This window comes from Palaemon carinicauda, chromosome 27 (assembly GCF_036898095.1).
Source record: "Palaemon carinicauda isolate YSFRI2023 chromosome 27, ASM3689809v2, whole genome shotgun sequence".
NCBI lineage: Eukaryota > Metazoa > Arthropoda > Malacostraca > Decapoda > Palaemonidae > Palaemon > Palaemon carinicauda.
The window spans coordinates 84,600,464-84,617,963 of record NC_090751.1 but is presented as its reverse complement, the minus strand read 5'-3'; positions in this window follow the sequence as shown (position 1 = coordinate 84,617,963).

The window sequence follows — 17,500 nt, the reverse complement described above, 5'->3', positions numbered from 1 at the left end:
AAGTTCACGGATGCATTTAGCGTACAAGGGACGATGCCTTTGTTGTTCTTTGAAATCTAAGACAATTGTCTTTGTGGTCGGCGTATGTATTATCATCTCCCGTACTTGAGGTATTCCTTGGACCTTTAGAAAAAAATTTCTTATAAGGTAACCGTTTTTTTTTTTTTTTTTAAATACCGGATCTTCCAGTGAGGCGGCTTCATCAAGTCGGTGATTATGGTTGTAAATGTCTCTTAGCAGCGTAGTTAAAAACGAGTGTTAATGTGTGGTAATGTGATTATTACTTTAATTGCGACGAATGGTGTACACTATTCTGTATGTTTGTGTACATGCTCTTGTGTGTTCCCTACTGTTGTACAATTATTTTTCGATGTACAACCAATTTATTTCTTCTTTGGGGTATCAGCTTTTCCTTGATTACATGTACCCTCCACTAGTGTCCCTCCCTCTAGTATATTACTTACAATTACTTACTTGTTATTCATTATATGATGGAAATATTTACATGAATTACAGATATCAAGGTGTTGACTTCAGTTAGACTTTGTATAGCGATATAATGCATTTTCTTTTAATTAACAGGATTTTGGATCCTTTATATCTACGCAACGCAAATTCATTAACTAGAATCGATTATTTGAAATGAAACGAAGAATTCTATTTATTATCGACTTTTAGTGACGTTTCAATCGGAGCTGATTAATACACTGGGTTCGTTAATCAGATGTTTTGGTCGACTCTTCATTTATTTGTTTGTTTCTTATTCGTGAACTTACAGTCGATTGATGGAAATCACAGTTAGGATTTAGATGGCCATAAAACTATATATGAATTTCTTCCGAAAGGTATTTTAAAGGTTGCGCTTGGATGGCAGAGGCAAGGGACATTGACATTGCCCTCAAGCAGGATAATGCCCTAGAGACTGACCACAGATACATATGATCAGCAAAGCCCCCTCTCCATACAAGGTAGGACCAAGTAGGGCCAGACAATGGCTGCTGATGACTCATCAGATAGACTTATAGGCTCCCCCAAACCTTCCATCCTTAGCTCACAAAGGTGGTGAGGTTGCAGCGACTATAAAAAACTAACGAGACAGAAAAGGAGCAACCTGGATTCATGAGCAAACCAAAGTAGAGGATATTCTAACATGTGCAAAAGAGAAATGGACATGGACAGGGCATATAATGACAGACAATACAGGAACAAAAAGAATAACAAAATGGGTCCCTAAAGATTGCAAACGAAGCAGGGGAAGGAAAAGAAGACGATGGATTGACAAGCTAAGAAAATGTGCTGGTCAAGACTGTCATAGAAAGGTCATAAACAGATGCGAGTGAAAAAGCATGTCACAGTCATTTGTCCTGCAGTAGGCTAGCAATGACTGTTTATATATATATATATATATATATATATATATATATATATATATATATATATATATATATATATATATATATATATATATATATATATATATATATAACGATGTTACCCTTCTGTTCTGTGGATGTTCTGGAGCCATTCGGATTATCTTTCCATTGGTTGGGGGTGGGGCCATCTCGTATATTAAAATACTTTACTATATTTGTTAGAAAATATTATTTAATCAATGTCACGTGCATACGATTTTTTTTTCTTTTTTTTGTAATGAATGAATGAATGAATGAATACAGATTCTTGATCATTATAATGTTTTCATAAGACCCGAATCCCTCTGAAACTTAGGTAATATTATTTTATGAATTTCTTGTAGATAAATTATACCTATAATTTTTCGTTCCGTATTGATTTTAAACGGCATAGGCGTATCTCAATATGGTTTTTTTCTCCTGCCTGGAGGGAGGCCATTGAAAATGTGATATTCCCAAAGAAATTTTGCATTTCATTTCATACGATTCTGCAAGGTTTTTCATCGGAGACGAATGGAGACGAACTGGAAATATGCATCAAACCTGTCATTCATGAAACTGGATTTCTTAGGGTAAGCAGCGTCTGCTTTTTGTTAACACTCAACCTGCGGAATTGGGATATCGCGCGCTTCTCTTGCTTGGCGTCTATCACTTATTATTATTATTATTATTATTATTATTATTATTATTATTATTATTATTATTATTATTATTATTATTATTACTTACTAAGCTACAACCCTAGTTGGAAAAGCAGGATGCTATAAGGCCAGGGGCTCCAACAGGGAAAATGGCACAGTGAGGAAAGGAAACATGGACAAATAAAATATTTTAAAAGCAGTAACAACACTGAATTGAATATTTCCTATATAAATGATCAAAACTATAACGAAACTAGAGGAGGAGAAATTAGACAGAATGCTGCGCCCGAGTGTACCCTTAAGCAAGGGAACTCTAACCCAAGACAGTGGAAGATCATGGTACAGAGGATATGGCACTTCAAGAAATATAAACGCTGGGCTGGATCCCCTATTTCCATTGATGTTATGAAGTGTATGCTGGATGCTGCTGTGATGGGTTAACGGAATATGGGCGAAGGGTTGGTTGGCTGTAGGAATGGGTTCCTTTTATGGTTGGGGGTCTCTTGGATGTTGAATGCCTTTCTGGGAATGGCGGGGAGCCACGTCACGCAACCTCACAAACTGACCGAGAGGCACAGTCGAGGCTTGAGGCATTGCTCTGTTTCTAGCATCATTGTGTTCACTGTTGACTGGGTCTTAATTTTTTTTTTTTTTATGAGTTGGGTTTCTCTGAAAGGTGTAGTTTCCATTGTTATATTTTCCGTTTTATGTATTTCATTTTTCCCAATATAGTTTTATGTTGTAAACCATCAGTTTCAATGTTCTCTTTCTCATATAAACTTAGTTAGTGTTGGCAGTGCTATAGACTGAGCAGCTAATGTCATTCGTTTGCTTATGAGCTGTATGATGCTTTCCGACAGAGGCAAATATCTGTCGAATGTTTCTCTCTCTCTCTCTCTCTCTCTCTCTCTCTCTCTCTCTCTCTCTCTCTCTCTCTCTCTCTCTCTCTCTCTCTCTGTAAGTAGCTAAACATTAGTCCTAACGTCTTATTATATCAAATAAGATTGGTCTTTTGAATATGTTGTTTATATGCGGGCTTCATCATGCAACTGTGACAATATTAAATTATGTATAGATCACGCAATGAACTCGCACTCTTATGATGTAATGTTTATTCTCCGCGAATCTATTACCCATAAGAGGTCAGGAATGGAGTGTTGCAAGAACCAGCTATAATGGAGATGCAGATGCTGACGTCTGGTTTTGCAAATCAACCCTGATTGATCGTCTGCAACTAGGGGATCTACTGTAAATGTCATTTGAAATGCCTTTTCTTTTGTCAGTAGTCATTATTTACTTGAAGGACTGCTGGGTGGTATTTATTTGAATTTGATTATCCTCTGTTATTTTTTTATACTAAGTATATTACTAAAGGGCATAGACTGCTTTCTTTCCTTATGTAAGATGGACATGAAACTATATGGACTTTGGGTGTTCTTTTCTAATGGGTCATCGTGGCTTTCCTTACTGCTGAACTTTTTTTTATTGATGGTTAAAGAACAGATATACCAGATGAAGGTATTTCTATTAAGAATTTAAATTTCATTTTGTTCTATGTATTGTTTTTTCTAGAATTTTAACAAAATGTCTGGGCTTATTTTCACAACGGTGTTAGAGCATCCTTTAGGATAGCCAAAAAGATGGGTTAGATGAGAGAATAGGAGAACATTTGCTACAACTAATTGTTTAACGCCATTTCTTTACAAGATATATCAGGCTTCAATTTATTTAAGTTCTCATGAATGTTTCTGAGAGATTGTCAGTTATGAAAAATGTTTTTTCCTTCAAATACCCCCCCCCTCTCTCTCTCTCTCTCTCTCTCTCTCTCTCTCTCTCTCTCTCTCTCTCTCTCTCTCTCTCTCTCTCTCTCTCTCTCTCTCGATGATCAATTGCCAGTGACGTTCAAAGGCGCCCTTCCTGTCAGCAAGTTGACTTTCTGCCTACGCCTTCCTTGCCTCCCGTTTGCCTCTTTCTTCTTAGGCTAATGTTTTCCTTCCTCTTAATTAGATCTCCTCTTTTGGAAGGATTAGTTTCCTTATGTGGATGCTAGCTAAGAGGCATCGCGAAGTTAACTTAGGTTATTACTTAATGGATTGCGAAAGAGACACCCACTCACAAGTCTCTTCCATCCTTATATCTTTTTCATGTAAAATTAGAGGGGCGCTCAGTAGAGCGCAGACCTCCGCCGCGACAGCTTATTTTTTCGACCTTGTGGTCGATCTTGACCTTGACCTTTGACCTTAACATGCATTAATTGCCCTGGATTTTCATACACTCAAATATGGATCAAGTTTGAAGTCTGTGACAACGTTGTCCAAACTTATGGGTAATTACGTGCATTTGACATTTTGCTTGATCGTGACCTTGACCTTTCTAAAATTCAATTATTTCCAGGTTTTTACATTGTCGTTAATCCCTGCAAGTTTCATTGCTCTACGATTAAAATTGTGGCTGGAAGTTGTTCACAAACAAACATACACAAAAATAAGACTGGTTCTGACGGGGAACTAGAGCAAGGCCCATGTAATTCTCGGGTTGGACTGAAATGTATAATGTACAGAAAAATATACATTCATTTTCCAGGCAGACATTTTAGTCTCTAGGCCTAGACTTACTTCCTCGATCTTTTTAATTTAGGTTTTGTAGTTGTTTTCCAGGCGAGTAATTTTAAGATGTTATGATTATTCAACTAGAAAGAGTTCGATGGTGGTCATCGATTTTTTCAAGTAGTTGAATTTAAAAGGGGGATTATGGAATGGTGTATCAAATGCCTTTGCAGTGAATTTCAAAAAAAAAAAACCTTAAAGATTTTCCCAATTTCTATTCGGTAGACTTCATCATTTACGTATATTGACAGTTCGCTCCACCAAGGGCTTTGCAGCTTGGGTCGATGACCTGCTGACGTGAAGGGAACAATCTATTTGAGCGTGTGACGGCCTTTTGGATTGATTATAGTCATAATGCTCGCCATTCATCTTAACGGAGAACGATTTCGGTTACCCGTCTATTAGAGCCTTTTGGAAAGTTAGAACTTTTTTCTTTTAATTGTGCGCTCTTCCAATTCGTTAGTATTTTGTTTAAATGTAACATTTGAAAGAATATGCCCCATACACGACAGTGTGTTATTTTTACTCTTCTAATTATCTTCATCTTGTTTTGTTAAGTTGTTATAGTTGATGTAGGAAATATTTATTTTAATGCTGTTACTTGTTTCCTTTCCCCACTGGGCTATTTTCCTTGTTGGGGCCCTGGTGCTTAAAGCATCCTGCTTTTCCAACTAAGTTGGTATCTTAGCAAGTAATAATATTATTAATTCGATAGTCTATTTTGTTTGTGTAAGATTTGAATGCAAATCCCCCATACACGAGTGTGTTATTTTTCCCTTATTCTGGGCTTGGCTGCGTACGAGACGGGGTAGCAGTGTAAGGGATATCTGGCAGGCCCTATATTTAATAGAGATAGTTTATATGTAATTACATATCACTGACAGCCCCGCTTCTCCTTGGCTCGTATTTAAGCAGTTTAACTGCATGTGGAGATGGTTAAACATGCACTCGGCGTAACAGGTGATGGTCCTTGCATGATGTTACATTGGTCGCTAAAAATATCCACAATTTTACAATTGATAGAGAGAGAGAGAGAGAGAGAGAGAGAGAGAGAGAGAGAGAGAGAGAGAGAGAGAGAGAGAGAGAGAGAGAGAGAGAGATCTTTTATTGGCCTCTGTTACAATAAAAATGTGTTATAAACATTAGTGGTAAACATTAGTAGTACAGCCCAAGCCCATTAAGCAGGAAGCTTTCATACGGACCAGATTTAGTTAACATAGAAATAAGAACATGCAAGTGTTATGGCCTAGTAGAAGACACACACAAACACACACACGTACGTGTTTATATCAGCACATCCACCTGATAGTTATGATAATCCTCATGTAGTTATTTGATACGAACTATCCCAAGCAGGTGATAAGGTAGCCAATGACGCCCAAGATACTTAATATGAAGCAGGAGAGACTTCACTCTTGTTTTGATTGTAAAACAGCCTTCGGCCGGCGATCTGCAGGCTGCTAATTAGAAGAGGAAAGAAAGCTAGCCTGTAATTTTCTCTTGATGAATCGGCCGCAACACCGAAGATTCATTCGAGTGTATTCGAGGGTATGTATACCTTGGGAGTATCACTACCCCCTTCCCCACCCCCGCGGGTTTAGACATACCGAGATCCAACTGATAGCTTTGGATGCCACGGGCTGCGTTTGAATCCCCGCATTGTGGTAGATGGTGTGTGTGTGTGTGTGTGTGTCATGCACACTCGAGACAAAGACAACAATGTGTCTTAATATTGCAGGATGATGTGGGCGTATTATTGATGATAATGGTTGCATTGGTATTAGGTTTATTCGAACCCTTATGATTTTCGATTCTTTTACTTTACTGCCGAACAATTTGATTTTTCTGTTAGTATATATATTTTTTTTTCATATGGGATACCTTGACGTGGTGAAAAAATTTGCATATCGCCATGATCATCAAAGCTGTACTAGACAAGGCCACCCATACTAGGGTGGTTTGCTGTGAGATTAGACTAAACTCTCCCAACATCACCAATCCGCAGTGACCAGCGTTGTGTTGGAGATGGCCAAACCCAAAACATGACTAAGGATATGTAAATATCAACCACAATGTCATTTAAAATCGAATTCTACCTTTGCAAATGTTGAATGCCATTGTGGTTGATATTACATTAATTAAAATCACAAGTGTTAGTGTTATATATTCATGACTAGGGATATGTCTGAGGCCTTTGTCCTACAGTGGACTAGAATGGATACATTTGTTGTGTATATTTGTGTTATTACTTCGACGATATTCACTTTTATGTAATGAACTTTTTTCCTTAACATGACAATTTAAATAAAACAGATTCAAGCGCATTCATCTTAATTTTTGCGCGGGTAAGGTCGCTCGGGTGTTACGATTATAGATGAAGTCTTGGACGTCCCGTCAATCGAGCAAGATCCCGGTGCAAGGAGGATTGATCCCGGCGTGGATCTAATGAAAGGGTCGCAGCCGGCTGAGGTCGGCCTTTTTTATATAATAATAATAATAATGATAATAATAATAATAATGATAATAATAATAATAATAATAATAATAATAATAATAATAGTAGTAGTAGTAGTAGTAGTAGTAGTTTTCCCCCGGAGCTGTTACTTCCCCATTTTACTGAGAACCGAATGGAAACCCGAGAACTTTCATCGATACTTTAGTTGTTTCGCTTTTAAGAAATTGCTGTATTTTTTGCGATAAGTTATCGTGTTCGTTAATAGCGGCTTTAAGGTTATTGAGAGTTGTAAATAATAGTGTCCGTAAAAGAAAAATTATTATTTTTTTTTTTTTTTTTTTTTTTTAGAAATTTAGGTGATGTAATGGCAATGATAGTGTTCATAATGTTCACAACTTGGGTGTTTTGTAACTATACATACTGTATATGTTATTTTCTTTTTTAAATTAATAGGCTATCCATTCCTTGAAAAAGCATTAATATTTAAAAAAAAATGCCAAAATTGATCAGCACTGAATGCTCTTTCAAGTGCTTCTACCCATGAGAACCTATGCATTTTTTAAATTTATTTATTTGTCCATAACAACAAGGTCTCCATTTACGGCATAGTATAATGAAGGTTGTATGGGAATGGTAGTAGGGGTGCCGTAACCCCAATGAGGTTTAAAACCTCTACTCCCTGTGTCTTGGGCCCAATCAGGCCCCACAGCAGGGGATCTTCGTCATCAGCCTCCTCGTTCCTCTTCTCGAATCTCTCCCTCACTCCTAGATTTGACTCCTCACTTTTTCCAATGGTGTACTTTCACGCTCTGTAGCTAGGTGTTTTATTCTTCTGTATACATGTCTGAGACAGTTCATTTACTGATAAGTGCTGATAAATTCCTCCGTGCTTAGTAAATTCAATAGATTTTAACCAATAAGTGAAATTGTTTTTATATTTACAACGTATGGCAGTATGTATCCTGATAAATTATCTAACGGTGGGACATTTGAAACTTCTTCACATCCTCGTGGGATTTAACTTACGGTTCCTTTCGTATAGGAAGCTGCTTCGAAAAGGAGTTGCTCTCTTCGAGCTTTTCTTCAACTCAGCGAAGCCCTTTAATACCAGGAGAGGAGCGTAGGCGGAGGGACAAAAGTCCCTTGGTTCGATTCCCGATGCAGGCTCTTGAGCACGGATTTTGTTAGTCTTAGTTCAACCCTTCTATGGTCCTTTCCATGTGGGACTTACGACTAAAATCGACTTATGAAATTGGCTGTTGTGAAGAGAGGTCTAAAGGATGGAGGGGTACAGCTGGCTTCATTAATTCTGGTGCACTTCATGAAAAGCTAAAGAGATGTCTAACAGCTGTGCAATGTAGCAGGTAACGCTGTGTTTAGCAAACATGAAATATTAGCAACGCTGTGTAAAACAAAATAGAGACTTGACAACGCAGTGTTTATCTAAAGAGAAACTGTTGGCAAGGCTGAGTTTAGCTAAAGAGAAACTGTTGGCACGCTTGTTTAGTAAAACAAACACTGTTGGCAACGCTGCATGTACATCAACGTCGCTGCTTTTGTAAATACTTGATCAAAATATTTTTCAATGACTTTACGAAGTGCTGTATAGAACTATATTAGTTATTTGTGTACAACATTTCGTAAAATTATTAAAATTACTTTCGATTACTAGTTTACAGGCTCAGCGACTTTGTTTTACATGCAGCGTTGCTAACATTTCATCTTTTGCTAAACAGCGTTACCTGCTACTATGAACAGCTGTCAGACGTCTCCTTAGCTTCGCGTGAAGTGTACCGGAATTAATGAAACCAACTGTACATCAAGTTTCTATAAGTGAATGAATCATTGAAGTGATTTATAAAGCAACTGTTATAGTAGTCTTGTGGAGACTTATTAACAGTACTTTTTATAAATATATATTCGAGTATGTAGGTAGTGTTTGCGAAATATAACTTTTGCTCGATTCCTTAAAGACAAAATATGATTCCAGTAATTATCTATTAAAGATGTGTGATGTTTGGGAAAAAAAGTAATGTTTATAAAATTGGAAATTTAATCTTTAGATTCCTGAGTCAAATATTTATATTTGTTTGATTACATTGTCGATAACTAACATGGTTTCATATTTATTTTTTTATGGAAATGTTACCTACAAAACCTCTAGTACCTTATTTCTAAAGAAATATTACATAACACAAGATGGATTGATAATGAAACCGTATGATCAGAGAAGTATCAAATGTTTCTATTTTTCAACTGTTTATTGTTAATATTTTCTAATCTTATGATTTTCTAAATTACACAATTCAATGATATGAACTGAGTGTGTTTTTCATTTGTTTGGATTTCATTTTGACTTAGGATGCGACATAGTTTCATTCAACCTTTGTTTTCCTGACGTAAGTATTTAGATTCGTTTCTAGTCTGTTGTGTCGTTTGAACTCGAAGGTTTTTAGAGTTATGTTTTGTTGTCACTGTATGTACCTCAATTTTTGCTTATGAGTCCGAATATTTTGATAACTCGTATTGGAATTCCAAAGATAAATTTAGTACTTCTAAAGGCTTAAACTATACTTTAGACCTTTGTTATGGACTTTGTTATGAGGGAGGTTGACCCCGGTTCGACCTTCTTTGTGTTATGGGTAGCATGGGTAGAAATGACTAAATCTCATCTTGCGGCAAGTAAAACAGATGAAGGGAGAGAGAGAGAGAGAGAGAGAGAGAGAGAGAGAGAAATACACTTTTTTTATAACCATGCCTCTATTTTTCATTAAAGTTTATATGTAAAATTAATTACTGATTGCTTACGCATTTCGAAAACAACCACTTATTCTGGCCTAGAATATTCTCATGCACTCGTCTTTAATAGTTTTATATTTCTTGTCATGCTTTGAGAGATTAGTATTCGGAGCGTAAAGATGCGCATGGCGCATGCATGTGAAATCGTCTGGGAGACATACCCAGTGGAGTTTGCCCTGTTTTGTTTTGTATTCCGCCGTGTTATGTTAAAAGGTCATTTTGTGGCTGCCCCCTTTTCCGACGTTTCTCAGTTCGTACTTGCATCTCGGATCATTGGAATCTTGTGGGTTCAATCTTCTCGACCATCTTTCTGGACTATTAAATATCAGCAATAACCAAAAAAGGTTCACCACTCCTAGATTTTTATCTTAAAATCTCGCAGCAGTTTTCTTTATAAGTCTTTTGTTGTGCAGTCTCGATTATTTCCATTTGAATTCAGTCCTAGTCGTTTAAGGTTACGGTAGGTCAGTTTGAGAGCTTTTGGTGGCAATGCAGTTGTTTTGAAATTAGGTATGTAATGTTCATATTTGTATGAAGTTACTGATTGCATTTGTGGTTTATTATGAAGACTACGTACATTGTCGGAATGCTATCTTGATTAGAGTTTTTTTTTTTTTTTATAGTTAGTTAGTTACTGTTGAGACTTACGACAACTGCGAGTGTTGCCTCTCTTTGAATTTATCATAAAAATCGTGTTACATATGAAAGATTTTTCTTTCTACCAATAGAAGAAATCAAGAAATGCCTGATTCTGTTATCAAATTTTAATTCTTTCTTCAATTTCAATCAAGATTTATACTTATTCCTTGCATTTAACATTTTTATATTTTTGAATAAAAATTTCTAAGTGCTAAATATTTGACTTTATATAGATATTTAGATTAATTTCAGCTTTTTATGCGCAATTTTGAAATGAAAATTACCGGATGTTTGTGATATAGTTGATAATCCTTCCATGGCATGTTCGAAGGAGATTATCTAGAAAGAGAAAAAATAGAGGGATCTGGTTTTGGAAGCTGTAAAGGTCCTCATATAATTTTTTAAATTGAAATTATCGTTAGATCAAACAAGCTAGATTGTTAGAATTGGGACACCTTAAGGAAGTGTTATAGTGGAATTAATTATATAAGGAACTGTGGCATCTTTTTACCTTCGGTGCAGTACTTTTGCAAGGCCAGACATCTTAGTTTATGCACCTGTGTGGGTTTGTGTGTTGGCTTTGCTCATATTACTTTATCTCTCCATATATGTACGCTTGAGTTTGTATGCTCAGTGGGCTACATGTACTGCTGTGCGTGGTGTACTGAATAGCAGCTTGCATTATAAGTAAATGCTGCTCCTTTTCTTTTCTAATGATTTTTTTTCTTTTTTTTTTCATTTTTTTTTTTTTTGCTAAGCTTGTAATATCTTTTTGAATAGCACTTGAGAAGAGGAGTTCGTGTCTAGATATTTTTTACATGTTAAAATTTTTTAGAGTAATGATCAGCGGGAAGCACATAAATTAAACTTACACTGACACTACGTGACAATTTTGATTGTTTAAATAGGGTCGTCTTTTTTATATGTTTAACGTATGTGATCTCTCTCTCTCTCTCTCTCTCTCTCTCTCTCTCTCTCATGCTTACAGCCACTTTGAGGGTATTTGTATGTGGGAGGTATTAGCAGGCGAGTGGCAAGGCAGGAGGGTGAGAGGGAGAGAGATGATCTTGGCGGAGATAGAGGCGGCACCATTGTGGGGCCTCAAAGCCTGGGTACACACACTCCATCCAAGGTGAGCAGCGTTAAACTCTCTCGTGAGGCTGACCCTCCTTTAAGCAAGGCAGTCTTTTTATCTCATTCCACTCTGGCCGCTTCTCTTCTGGGATTTTATTTTTCAGACTTTAATCCGAGTTAGCTGTAGTTGTTTTTCGATGGGCATTACTTCTGATTGATTTTAACTTATCTTTGGGTTGACGCATGGTCTCTCTCCCGACGAATTTTGGTCCCTCTCCAGACGACTTTTGGTTTTTGGTGTCTCCGGACGATTTTTACAGCTTAGGCCGTGATGATCTTCCGAGGGTATGGCAGAGGGGTGTTCGTGGCTTGTCGCAGTTAACGGCTCCCTTTTTATTGAGCGGGTTTTCGGGAAACTCGGATGTTTAAGGCCGGCGTTGCTCAGATAAAGCGGCGGGGTTAAGTGAAGGGGCTCTCTGGGCTTATCGGAAGTTACCTTCGTTTAATGGCCCCACGCCTACTTCTGGAACAAGAAGAGAGAGAGAGAGAGAGAGAGAGAGAGAGAGAGAGAGAAAATTAGTAGAAAGTTAAAGAGAAGTACAAGTTTGAGCTTTACTTGGTATAGTAGAGATACGGTTATGTTGATCAGCTTGTGCCAAAATCTAACAAAACTAAACATTATTAATTATTATATCTTTTATCTTAATTACTAATATCGGTGAGTATTAATAAAAATCAACGTGAATTGTTATAAAAAATGAAATGTGACAGTATATTTCCTTTGTAGTAACATAGTCGAACCACCCATCATGAACTGAGCAGGCAGTTGTGAATAAACGGCATGCAACTTACACGCAGCATGTAATGCAAATTAGTCGTGTTATTTGTGATCTCGTTAGTTTCAGAGAGCGTTAGATTTCACCGTGGATGAATACACAGGATCTAAGCGTTTCTTCCACTGCAGTGGTGTCCTTTTACCTCATTTATATGCGACCTAATGAAATTTAATAACACCTGTTGCATTTGTCATGTTAGTAACTGATCTCTCGGGTACATGGCCAGGTCATATCATTTCCCATATTGTTTCATCCCACGTAAGTTGGTATTTTACACTGCTGCACTGCGAAATTCTCTCTCTCTCTCTCTCTCTCTCTCTCTCTCTCTCTCCAATAACCACTGCTTTTTAACCTTTTTCTTTTACCTTTCGTTTTAGATTCTGTCACAATTTCCAACCCCTTTTAGCTTTTTATAGTGTAACTGAGGCGTTTTCTCCCATTAGTTCTCTGAGCGGAATGACCTCCCCGGCCCCCGTGTTGGCTCATATGGCCCACTCTCTCTCTCTCTCTCTCTCTCTCTATCTCTCTCTCTCTCTCTCTCTCTCTCTCTCTCTCTCTGTGTTACTCCCACTTTTACTCGAGGTTTTGTCTGTGAATGAGTGAATCAGCTGTTTGGAATACCCTGAGAGAGGAGAGAGAGAGAGAGAGAGAGAGAGAGAGAGAGAGAGAGTTTTTCTTGCGTGTGTGATACTTTTTTATCCGGTTTTTCGTTGAATATTTTCCACCCCTCACGATTTTAGAGCGATACGTTAGCTAGTCATATAATATTCTTGTTGGCATTTCCATATATTTTGAAACTTTCAAGTAGTTTAATGATTCCTAGAAGGTTTGTATGGAATGTAAATAATAACACTGTCAACCAATTGCTCCCTTTTTCGAGTGAGATTATCAGTCTCTGATCCATGATGTATATGAATTTTTTATTAAATTTTGTGGCTGGGGGATAGGAAGTGTCCTCAACCATATATAACTCCTTGCCTATTTAGCTCTTTACCTTCAAAATGATAATGGGTAGCAGAAACGTGATAATTGTCATATCAAGTTCTTCACGCAAGGCAGATATTTTTATACCTTTTCCACAATTTTTTTTTTTTTTTATTTCATCTGCTACCTACAAGCATCTTATCAAAATAACTCGTCCCGAAACCCTTCATCTGCCTCCATAACTATTTTTTTTCCTCCTTCCGCGGCCGTATTATTTGTCCGACAAGAAGCAATTTATGCCTGTTGCTTATCGTTCTCACATGGCCATCCAATTGATTCTGTTGAAAGATATGGCTATCATATGTTTCGCAACTATGAATGGGTCTCAATCTTGCCTCTCTTTTTTTATTAGATGACGTCGGCTGTGCATAATAAAGAGTTGATAGCGATGGTGTTCCTTGCTGATTGTGATGATAGTCATTGCAGACGTCAAGTACTGTGGTCGTGGTCATCCCCAAAACATTGTTATTATGGTGGCCGGGAAGTGTATATTACGGATCCGTTAATGGGGGTCTGCTCGTCTGATCTGCCATAAATTCTGAGGCTGTAGCAACTACTCCAGTGAATCGAAAGATAATCGTTGTAAATTGAAGTTGCTGCCAAGGCTCTTTGCCCGGCTAATATTCGTGGCCGGGGATTTATCATTGCCGTTTGAACGCCGTTAAATCATTTGCAAAGTACCGGCAGTCGGTAAATGCAGTAGCCGTTGTCTGCAGCAGTTCGCCACCTGAGAAATTCCTCGGGAATTTATTAGGGGGAAGTAATTTGCTTGGATTGAAATTTAAGGGTACTCCATCGCGATGGTTTTGAATAGAAATATTTTACTTGCGTGGAGACAGAAATAGATACAAGGGAAATGAGGGAAATTTATTTGTCCTGTTTAGTAAGTAATAGGTTTTTATAGTGTTTATACTGATTTACTGTGTAATTTTTACTTGGTTTAAATGTTGAAGCGTGAAGTAGATAATGATTGGAGAGGTGTTGATATAAAGTGCAAGATAGAGATGACCGGCGAAATCTAACCGAGGCCCTTTGCATCAAATGTCGTAGGAGGAGATGATGATGAAGAGTTGCTTTGGCCTTCCTTTTAATTGTTATTTAGAAGTGTTTCTAGTTCCTTCAGAATTCTTATCGGCCATTTTTGGTTTTATAATAAACTCTTCTCGTTATGTTATTGTTATTTTATTTGGAAATGAATATGCTGCACATCTCATCTGCTCAATATAAAAACCCAAGATGAGAATACTCACATTATTGTTCAATACTTCAACTGTATATATTATATTTTTAACCATTACCACTTCATTAGCATCCCATTCTCATGTTGGTGTTGGTTTTCTCAACTTGAGTTATTTGTATTTCAAATTATATTTTATTTATATAAATTTGAACGAAGATATTAACATCATCATCATCTCCTCCTACGCTTATTGACGCAAAGGGCCTCTGTTAGATTTCGCTACCCGTCTCTTCTAGTGCCTTGTAGAGCCCAGTGGAAATTTTGGTGAACTATTTTCTTTCGGGGAGTGCGAAGATCGTGCCCAACGAAGATGTACCATTAATATTTTTAAGATGGTATTCCTGCATTCCCGAATGCGGTTGCTTCTATTTGTATAGGTGTTGTTTTGATTTACGTATAGTATTGTACAGTTGGTTTCATAATTCTGGTAGACTTCATGGAAAGCCAATGAGACGTCTGACAGCTCCACGTTGGTAACGCTGCGTTTAGCAAAAGAGAAACTGTTGACAACGCTCCCTGAAAAACAAAGCCAACGAGCTTGTAAATATGTGATTTAAAACATTTTTATTAGTTTTACCCCCGGTAATGTCAAGCAAATGATATATTTATATACAACACTTCATAAAAATTGACAGAAATGTATACAGCACTTTGCTGTACTTTGGCGGTCTTGTCTCTAATCATTATAACTATGTAGATGTTGTGTAATAAGTAAATATGGAAGAATCCCATAAAAAATTGTCTTGATTCAGAAAAATTTTTTTTATTTCATAAGTCGTGTAACAGTGACGAATTAAACAGTAAATGAACAATACGTGATATAAAACGTTAAATATTCTGAACGAACAAGGTAAAACGGCAATGGTGGTCCCGTAGAGAGTGGGGTTCCCCTGCTGTATGGGACCGGAAAAGCAGCCGTCAAAGTAAAGTAAGTAAGAAAACGGCTAAATTGAATTTGCATGATAAGAAAAATCCTTTAAATTGGTTCAAATGGATTTGATTTTGAATAGAAAATGCAACGTGTAATCTCTCTCTCTCTCTCTCTCTCTCTCTCTCTCTCTCTCTCTTTCTATAGAATGCTGTTTTTACATTGTTAGGAAAATGAATTCTTTCAATTATTATTATTATTATTATTGTTATTATTATTATTATTACAAGCTCAGCTACAACCCTAGATGGAAAAGCAAGATGCTATAAGCCCAAAGGCTCCAAAAGGGAGAAAATAACTCAGTGAGGAAAGGAAATGAGGCAGTTGATAAACTATATGAGAAATAATGAACAATTAAAGTATTTTTATTTTAAATGGTAACATCAAAACATATATTTCATATAAACTTTAAAAAAGGCTTAGGTCAACCTGTTCAACATAAAAACATTTGCTGCAAGTTTGAACTTTCGAAGTTCAACCGATTCAACTACAGTATATTCGGCTCTGATACTTTGTCATATATTATTACAAATTTCCCATCATGAAATGGCTTGATGTAGATTCAGGTGATACAGTCGCTAATTATAGAATTAATATATTCAGTATCCTTCAGCTTTAAATGGTCAGAGTATTTTGAACAAGACTGTCACTAATTAGCAGCGTACCTGGGAGTATTGAACGTTCTAGTTAGCCTTTCGAATGAAAAAATCAGATCATGTACTGTGTCATTGTGTAATTTTTAATGTGAACTTGAACAGGAAAATTGAGAAATAGTTTTATAATTTTATATATGATATGATGGAATAAAAGGTATTTGTGGATCAAATAGGTTTTAAAAAATACGAACAGGAATGCCAGGACATTATTATATGTGAGGGACATTGGGATGTTGTATTGCCGGACATGCATTTTATAGAGGCATTTATACCTAAATATTTTTTGTATATTTTTCCTAACCATACCTCGGTTCTTCAGAGAGGAAATGTTGCCCGAAAAGAGAGAGAGAGAGAGAGAGAGAGAGACAGAGAGAGAGGAGAGACAGAGAGAGAGAGAGAGAGAGAGAGAGAGAGAGAGAGAGAGAGGTATGAGTGTCTGAAACCCCATTTCATATATGCATATAAATACTGTTACTACGCAAATATTTCTTTGGAAATTTGTTTATGTTGGTATCCCAGAGTCATGCTTACATTTGTCGTAATAATTTATGCGTATATCTCTTTTGCTAAGTTGAAGTGTACCTCTTATACAAACATGTTTATAGTATACACAAACATTGCGTTCGAAAATTATCATGATAGGATCGACTATTGCTGTGTATGTATGTATGTGTATATATATGTATATATATACATATATATGTATAAATATATATATATATATATAATATATACATATATATATATATATACATATATATATATATATATATATACATATATATATATATATATATGTATATATGTATGTGTATATATATGTATATATGTATGTGTATATATATTACATATATATGTATATATATACATACATACATATACATACACATACACATACATACATACACATATACATACACATACATACATGCACATGTAGGTTGGCCAGGGCACCAGCCACCCGTTGAGATACTACCGCTAGAGAGTTATGGGGTCTTTTGACTGGCCAGACAGTACTACATTGGATCCTCCTCTCTGGTTACGGTTCATTTTCCCTTTGCCTACATACACACTGAATAGTCTGGCATATTCTTTACATATTCTCCTCTATCCTCATACACCTGACAACACAGATTACCAAACAATTCTTCATCACCCAAGGGGTTACTGCACTGTAATTGTTCAGTGCCACTTTCCTCTTGGTAAGGGTAGAAGAGAGACTTTAGCTAT